General features: G+C 41.7%; 1 protein-coding gene across 1 annotated transcript in view; it reads left to right on the top strand.

The window, feature by feature from the left end:
* The first annotated feature begins 28 nt into the window (after positions 1–28).
* The window catches only part of KIF24 (kinesin family member 24), an 81,206-nt gene continuing 72,694 nt past the window's right edge, over positions 29–8,540 (top strand). The window contains exon 1 of the mRNA XM_028530309.2: positions 29–476. The gene's annotated coding sequence lies outside the window, so the exon portion shown is untranslated. The remainder of the gene's footprint in view (positions 477–8,540) is intronic.

Raw genomic sequence — 8,540 nt, 5'->3', positions numbered from 1 at the left:
GGCCGAGAACCCCACAACCAACAAGTAGTACCTAGACCAATCCGGAGAACGCGATTGAGCTTTGGGCGACCAATAGTGTGAAGCAGAAGGATTCTGGACCCGCCTCTAAGGTGCCCTTCTCTCACTCAGAACAACGCGAGATTTTCACTTAAGAGGAAAGATTGGTTGAAAGGCGGAAATTGAGAGTAACGCCCACTGTTTTTGCGGACCTCTGATTGGTCTTTTAGAAGAGAAGGCGGCCAACATCAACGTGATCCCTGGATGCCCATTGGGGGACAATGAGGGACTGCCGGTGCGCGGGTGTCAGCGCGGGCGTTCGAATCCGCGCTCAGCGGCGTTACCATGGGGATGAGGCCTGGCAGCCACCTTCAGCTCGCGAGTTGACGGGACGCCTCAGTCGCCAGCCTCGGTGCTCTCTCCTGTCATTTCCCGTCCTTAGATAGGGTTGACCGTGGAGAAATTTGGAAGCCTCCGAGGTGAGAAAGGGCGGGTGAGAACCGGAATGGGCTAGGCCAGGTGCTGAGCCTTGGCTCCTGCCCCGCGGGAGAGGCGCGGTGCTCAGGGCACCCGCCGGGCGCGTGAGGAGGCAGGCGGTTGTGAGTTGGCCTCTCCCGGTTGCCAGAGCGCTCCACTTACCTACCGTTAATCCTCTCACCGTCGCCTTTTCTTCAGCGATTATCTTGGACTCCACTTCTATGAAGCCTTTTCTGAGTCTCGAAGTCTTTGAACCCATAACCCTGTCTGGAACCGCTCACTCACTCTTAGAGCTCTTCTATTCCTCCTTGGGTTATTCGTGTACTAACGCAAACCTCATTCTCCTCCCTTCTCCAATGTAATTCTGAGGTTTTTGAGGCAAGGCAAGCATTTTTCTCGGTGTTTTACTCGGACATACCTCGTAGATATTGCAGATTGGTTTCAGACCACCCTAACGGGAGTGTCGTAATAAAGCGAACATTAATCGTTTTGCTGGTGGACGGTCTTGCCCAACAAAGTGAAGCGCAATAAAACGAGGTATGCCTGTAGTAAATTTTTCAGGAAATGAGTTTAATTTAATTCACCACAGATAGAGGATTCCCCTCTATGCCATGTCCCACTCCCCCCTCTCATACAGAGATTATTTTTTATTTTTATGGGAGTGGAGGGTGGAAACCCTAATCTCATGTGCAAAAAGACTTGGAAGTTCAAGGCTGGCCTTCCCGTTCTGTGAAAGGAAAACTTGGTACAACCCTCCCTGCATTGTGGCTTTTAGTTTTGGTCTCCCAATGCTGTATTAGATTTCCTCCCTATTAGTCTTTAGACTAATGAGAGGCAACCACACATTGATATTTCTCTTAGTTAGTATTAGTCTTTGCTTAAAACAAATCATTTTGTTGTTGCTGTATGCCAAGAGAGTTTGTTTCAGTTTCTCAGTGACTCATAGCTATTGTGTTTCAGAGAATACTTTAAATCATTTTCTCTTTTGTATTTTGTGCTTGGAGTCTCCTACTTCAGTGCATAGAACAGCCGCTCATGTAGCTGTCATTCATCAGGTGTCCATGATAGAGCTGCATTATCAAGTTGGTTTCATCGTTAACTCCTAAGACAATCTATACCTAGTCTGCTTGTTGATGATTCTTATATTAAAATCCTAGCTCAATGAAGACTTTAATAAAGAGAATGAAAAAGGCAGGTATAGCAGCTATGTTTTTGTTACCCTCTTATAAATGTTTGAAGACTACCAGACTGCAGATCTGTGACATGTAATGGAAACCAGACTGGAGATGCAGGGTTTGGTCATGGCTGACTTTGCAAGTCATTTAGCCCTTTTATTTATTTATTTATTTTATCCTCACCTAGGAAATTTTTTCATTGCTTTGAGAGAGAGAGAGAAAGAGAAAGAAATATCAATTGGTTGCCTCCCATAGGCTCCTGGACCAGGGATCAAACCCTCAGTCTAGGTATGTGCCTTGATTGACAACTTGTACCCACAGCCTTTTGGTGTATGGGACAATGCCCCAACCAACTGAAATCATTTAGCCCTTTTAATTTTTAAAGATTATTATTTATTTTTAGAGAGAGGGGAAGGGAAGGAGAAAGAGGGAGAGAAATATCAATGTGTGGTTGCCTCTCATGTGGTCCCTCACTGGGAACCTGGCCTGCAACCCAGGCATGTGCCCTGATTGGGAATCCAACTGGCAACCCTTTAGGTCACAGGCCCACACTTAATCCACTGAGCTACCCCAGCCAGGGCTCATTTAGCCCCTTTAAACCACTCTTTTTCCACCTGGGAAATCAAAGGGCTCAATTAGATTAGAATTCCTGTAGCTCTACTATCAAGTTAACCAAGCAGTTGATGTTAGGTAGGCATGACATACTTAGTCTTCCAAAAACCATACAGGTGGAAGTAATAGTTACCATTTATTAAGTTTAAAAGTTTACCCTGTGTCAAGCACTATATCAAAGGTTTTATATAAATATTACATTTTTCTTAGCATAAGAACAAAGTACATTGGTACATTTGCAAAGAACAGGGCTACCTGTTCTTTGGGGTTTTTTTATGGAGGCTTCATCATATAGGCATGATCAATTACTATTTTCATCCCTCTCTTCTCTCTGGAGTTTGGGAGGTGGGACTGAAAAGTCCATGCTTCTAATTATGGCTTGGTCTCTCTGGTGACCAGCCCCCATTTTGGAGCCCACCAGAGTGACCTCAGAACAAAATATGCTCCTGGTGCTTTATCACTTAGGAAAATTCACAAGGGTTTTAGGAGCCCTGGGTCAGGAACCAGGGGCAGAGAGACCCATGGATATTTTCTGTTATCTCACACCATTCTATTGTTTTGTGCTCACATATCAGAGACTGAATTTAGCACTTCATTTATATCCCAATTAATTCTCACAGTAGCAAGCATCTTTTCCAAGTCACTCAGTATTATTTTTTGCTATTTAATTTCAGTAGCTTCCCGAGTGATCTTCCTTCTTCTGTTTTGCCTACCCTCTATAATCCATTCCCCACATAAACAGCAGAGTGATTTTTAAAAATCATATTCTTTCCCCACTTAAAATTCCCCAATGACTTCCTGTTTCACTTTAAAATCCAGACACTGTGACATGGCCCAATAGATCCTACCTAGTCTGTCCCCTACCTTTTTGTCCTTTTATCATACTACTCTCCCTCTCACTGTGCTAAAACCAGACTGGTCTTTTGTTTGCTTAATCATGGCATTCTCATTTGCACCTTAGGGCCAGTGTGCTCATTTGGAATGCTCTTCCTCCTGATCTTTACACAAATGACCCCATGTTATTTCATATTTCACCTCAAATGTTCGCATTGGAATGAGATCTTTTATTTAAAAAAATAGTTTATTTTTTATTGTATATTTTTATTACCATTTTTTGCCCTTATACCCTCTTCTACCTCCATCTACTCTCTTAACCCCCTCAATCACTACACTGAATGAGACCTTTATGATCATCCAATATTATGTAGACCATTCACCCTGCTTTACTTATTATCTTTAATTTTTTAGTATATTTTATTGATTATGCTATTACAGTTGTCCCAATAATTTCCCCTTTGCCTTCCTCTGCCTGGTACCTCCCTCCCCTCCAGCAGTCACCCCCTGCCCCTTAGTTCATGGGTCATGCATATAAGTTTTTTGGCTTCTCCATTGCCTATACCATTCTTAACATCCCCCTGTCTATTTTGTACCTACCAATTATGCTTCTTAATCCCTGCACCCTTTCCCCCATTCTCCACCTTTGCATCCCAGCGGATAACCCTCCAAATGATCTCCATATCTATGATTCTGTTCCTATTCTGGTTGTTTGCTTAATTTGTTTTTTTAGATTCACTTTTGATAGTTGTGAATTTGTTGCCATTTTAATATTCATAGTTTTGATCCTTTTCTTAAATAGATCCATTTAACATTTCTTGTAATAATGGCTTGGTGATGATGAACTCCTTTAGCTTTGCCTTGTCTGGGAATCACTTCATGTGTTCTTCCATTCTCAATAATAGTTTTGCTAGATAGAGTAACTTAGGTTGTAGGTCCTTGCTTTTCATCACTTTGAATACTTCTTGGCAGCAAAGTTTCTTTGAGAAATCTTCTTCTTCTTAGGCAACTCTGTTTTTCTCGTGCTGCTTTTAAGATTCTATCTTTAACCTTGGGCATTTTAATTATGATGTACCTCATTGTGGTCCTTTTTGGGTCCAGCTTGTTTGGGACTCTCTGTACTTCCTATCTTTGTGTATGTCTATTTCCCTCACCAAATTAGAGAAGGATGTTTTCTTTCATTATTTTCAAATAAGTTTTCAATTTCTTGCTCTTCCTTTTCTCCTTCTGGCACCCCTTTGATTTGGATGTTCATACATTTGGAGATGTCCCAGAGTCTTTTTATTCTCTCCTTGGTTTTTTGAATTCTTATTTCTTCTTGGTGTTCTGGCTGAATGCCTATTTCTTCTTTATGTTCCAAAACGTTTATTTGAATCCTGGCTTCCTCCCATTCACTGTTGGTTCCCTGTATATTTTTCTTTATTTCAGTTAGTGTAACCTTCATTTCTTCCTTTATGTTGTTGCTGTACTCAATGCATTCTTCAGCATCCTGGTCACCAGTGTTTTGAGCTCTGTAAGCAATAGGTTGGTTATTTCTGTTTTGTTTAGTTCTTTTTCTGGGGTCTTGTTCTTTTCTTTCATTTGGGCCATATTTCTTTGTCTCCTCAATTTGGCAGCCTCTCTGTGTTTGTTTCTGTGTATTAGGTAGAGCTGCTTTGACTTCTTGTCTTGGTACTGTGGCTCACAGTAGAAAAGGCACCTGTAAATTGTGCAGGGCAGAGCTTTAGGTAATCACCAGGGTGGGGCAACCTGCTTCACTGCTTTGTGGCTTTGTGTGGGGGATGGGTTTGGAGAGGGGACAGTGATGCTTCCTGGCTTCTAGAGGTTTGCCTGGCACTTGCCCCAATTCCAGTCCCTTCACCCACTCCCTGTATGCGACTGGCACCCTTCCAGCTGTTGCCCTGGTGCTGAATCCCAGGTGTGCGTTTGTGTATGTCCTAAGATTGTGCGGGCCCTTTAAGCAGAGACTCCTGAAAATCTGGCCAAATCTCCCACCACCCCAACCCCAACTGGTTTTTACAGCCAGAAAGTATACGGATTTATCTTCCTGTCACTGGAACCCTGGGCTGTGCAGTCTGGCCTGGGTCTGGGATCGCTTGCTCCCAGGGTATCCCTCCTGATTTTTATCCACCTACATGTATATGTGGGACCACCTTTTCCATTGCTTCCACTGCCCTCCTGTGCCATACTGCATCTCTGTATCTCTCTGTGTCTCCACCCCTTTCACCCTTCTAGATGAATGTGGCTTCCTTAAATCCTTGGCTGTTGGGGGATTCCAAACAGTTAGATTTCTTTTTCTTCTTCTTCTTTTTAAAGTATATTCTATTGATTATGCTATTACAGTTGTCCCTTTTTTCTCATCTTTATTCCCCTCCACCCTGCATCCCTTCCCACGAGAATCCCCCCACTCCCACTTAAGTTCATGTCTGTGGGTTGTACATATAAGTTTTTTGGCTTTTCCATTTTCTATACTATTCTTAACCTCCCTCTGTCTATTTTGTATCTACCATTTATGCTTCTTATTCCCTGTACCTTTTCCCCCCTTCTCTCCTCTCCCCTCCCTGTTGATAACCCTCCATGTGGTCTCCATTTCTATGATTCTGTTCCTGTTCTAGTTGTTTTTGTTTTTGTTTTAGGTTGAGTTGTTGATAGTTGTGAGTTTGTTGTCATTTTACTGTTCAAAGTTTTGATCATCTTCTTTTTCTTAGATAAGCCCCTTTAATATTTCATATAATAAGGGCTTGGTGATGATGAACTCCTTTAACTGGACCTTATCTGGGAAGCACTTTATCTGCCCTTCCATTCTAAATGAAAGCTTTGCTGTGTAGAGTAATCTTGGACATAGGTCCTTGCCTTTCATGACTTTGAATAATTCTTTCCAGCCCATCTTGCCTGCAAGGTTTCTTTTGAGAAATCAGCTGACAGTCTTATGGGAACTCCTTTGTAGATAATTGTCTCCTTTTTCTCTTGCTGCTTTTAAGATTTTCTCCTTATCTTTAATCTTGGGTAATATAATTATGATATGCCTTGTTGTGTGTGCTTCCTTGGGTCCAACTTGTTTGGTACTCTTTGAGTTTCCTGGACTTTCTGGAAGTCTATTTCCTTTGCTAGATTGGGGGAGTTTTTCTTCATTATTTTTCAAATAAGTTTTCAATTTCTTGCTCTTCCTCTTCTCCTTCTGACACCCCTGTGACTCGGATATTGGAATATTTGAAGTTGTCCCAGAGGTTCCTAAGCCTTTCCTCATTTCTTTGAATTCTTCTTTCTTCATTCTGTTCTGGATGAATGTTTATTTTTTTCTTCTGTTCCAAATCTTTTATTTGAGTCCCCATTTCCTTCCCTTCACCGTTGGTTCCTGTATATTTTTCTTTATTTCACTTTGCATAGCCTTCACTTTTTTGTCCATTTTGCAATCATCTTCAACCATTTCTGAGAACATCCTGATTATCAGTATTTTGAAACTCTGTTCTGATAGGTTGGCTATGTATTCATCACTTAGTTCTATTTTTGGAATTTTTATCTGTTCTTTCATTTGGGCCATATTTCTTTGTCTCCGTGCACCTGTTACATTTTGAGGGGTGGAGCCTTAGGTATTCACCAGGGTGGGGCAACCCACTTCCCTGGTTGTAGTGCTTTATGTTGGAGAGGGGTCAGAGAGGGAAGAATGGCACTTGATCAGCTCTTGGTAGGCTTTTAGTTACTACCCCTGCTACCTACAAGCAAATTAGGGCCCTTCTGGTGCTGATTCCCGGGTGGGTGGGTTTGTGTATATTCTGGGACCCTGTGGTTCTTTCCAACAAACTCCCCTGTGAGGCTGGGAGTTTCTCCCACCACCTCAACCCCCACAGGCTTTTACCTGTGAGAGGTTTTGAGGCTTTCTTTTCTGGCAGTGGAACCCTGGGTTGTGCAGTCTGTCTTGCTCCCCAGTTGCACCTCCTGGTTTATCTGCAAGCAAATGTGGGATCACCTGGTCTCCCAGCTGCTGCCTCACCGGCCAGGTCCTCCAGCCACAGCCTTGCCATGAGTCCTCTCCAGCCCTGCTGTCTTTTTCTGCCCCTCCTACCAGTCTGGATGAATGTTTCTTCTTGAACTCCTTGGTTGTTGGACTTCCATACAGTTCGATTTTCTGGCAGTTCTGGTTATTTTTTGTTTTTAAATTTGTTGTTGTCCTTTTGGTCATACAAGGAGGCAAAGTGTATCTACCTATGCCTCCATCTTGGCTGGAAGTATCAACAGTTGGATTTTCTTCTAGTTCTGGGTGTTACTTGTTTTGAAGTTTAGTTGTAATTCTCTCTGTGGTTGCATGAGTAGGTGAAGCATGTCTACTTATACCTTCATCTTACTAGAAGTCCTAAATTTTTTAAATTTATTGATTTTAGAGAGAGAGAAAAGGGAAGAGAAGGAGAGAAACATCTATGTTGTTTCACTCAGTTATGCATTTATTCATTGATTCTTGTATGTGCCCTGACCTGAGGCTGAACCTGCAACCTTGGCATATTGGGGCAATGCTCTAACCAATTGAACTGCTCAGCCAGGGCATCCTGCTTTATTTTTTTTATAACACTTATTACTATCTGAAATTAGTTTTCTTATTTCATTATCATCTCTTCCCACTAGAATAATAGCATGTTGAGTTACCTTATCTGTTTTGTTCACTGTTGTATCTATAATGTCTAGCAGAGGGTCTAGCTCATAGAAGGCTTTCAAAAACTATTTCTGGAATGACTGGATGAAAAATTCTTGTCAGAACTGTGACTGTAGCTGTGTCCATAGCAATGCATTTGAACAATACAACCCTGTTTCATTTTGTTGTCCAGGGGCAGTGAGTCAGGGCATCACTAGCTCTGCTATATTTTCCTGAGTAATCGAATTATCCTGATACAATAGTTCCTACCACATGTGACTACAAATGGTATTCAATGTTTTTGTATAGTGTTTAAAATAATGTAGGGATATTTATTCACTTATTCATTTAATAAATATTGAATTTTTATTATTTCCAGACAGTTTTTTTAGATACTGGGGATGAAAAGATTAATAAGACACATTCCTTGACCACAAGGAGATCATATTGTAGTAGGAGAGACAGACATACTCATAGATAATTATTACAGAATGTAACTGCAATGATAGCGATATGCAAAAAGTATGATATAAACACAGAAGGGCTATCCAACCACATCTGGGGAGATCAGAAAAGACCTCATTTGTGTTTTAATCAATAAGTAAGAAGTAGACAGATAAAGTGAAGTTGATGAGAGTGGCAGGAGGCCATTCAAGAGTACAATGTAAAAAAATGCACAGAGAAATGAAACCGTCTAAGAGGGTGACTAAACTGGAGAGAGAGAGAAAGGAGCTAGACTTTGGAAAGCTTTGTAGGACATGCTAAAGATTTTGTCCTTTAGATAGGTGGCAGAATGCCACTGAAAGGTTTTAAATAGGGGA

The sequence above is a fragment of the Phyllostomus discolor genome, chromosome 3, assembly GCF_004126475.2.
Source record: "Phyllostomus discolor isolate MPI-MPIP mPhyDis1 chromosome 3, mPhyDis1.pri.v3, whole genome shotgun sequence".
Classification (NCBI taxonomy): domain Eukaryota; kingdom Metazoa; phylum Chordata; class Mammalia; order Chiroptera; family Phyllostomidae; genus Phyllostomus; species Phyllostomus discolor.
The sequence above is the reverse complement of the archived record's forward strand: the minus strand, read 5'-3'. Positions and strand labels throughout refer to the sequence as shown.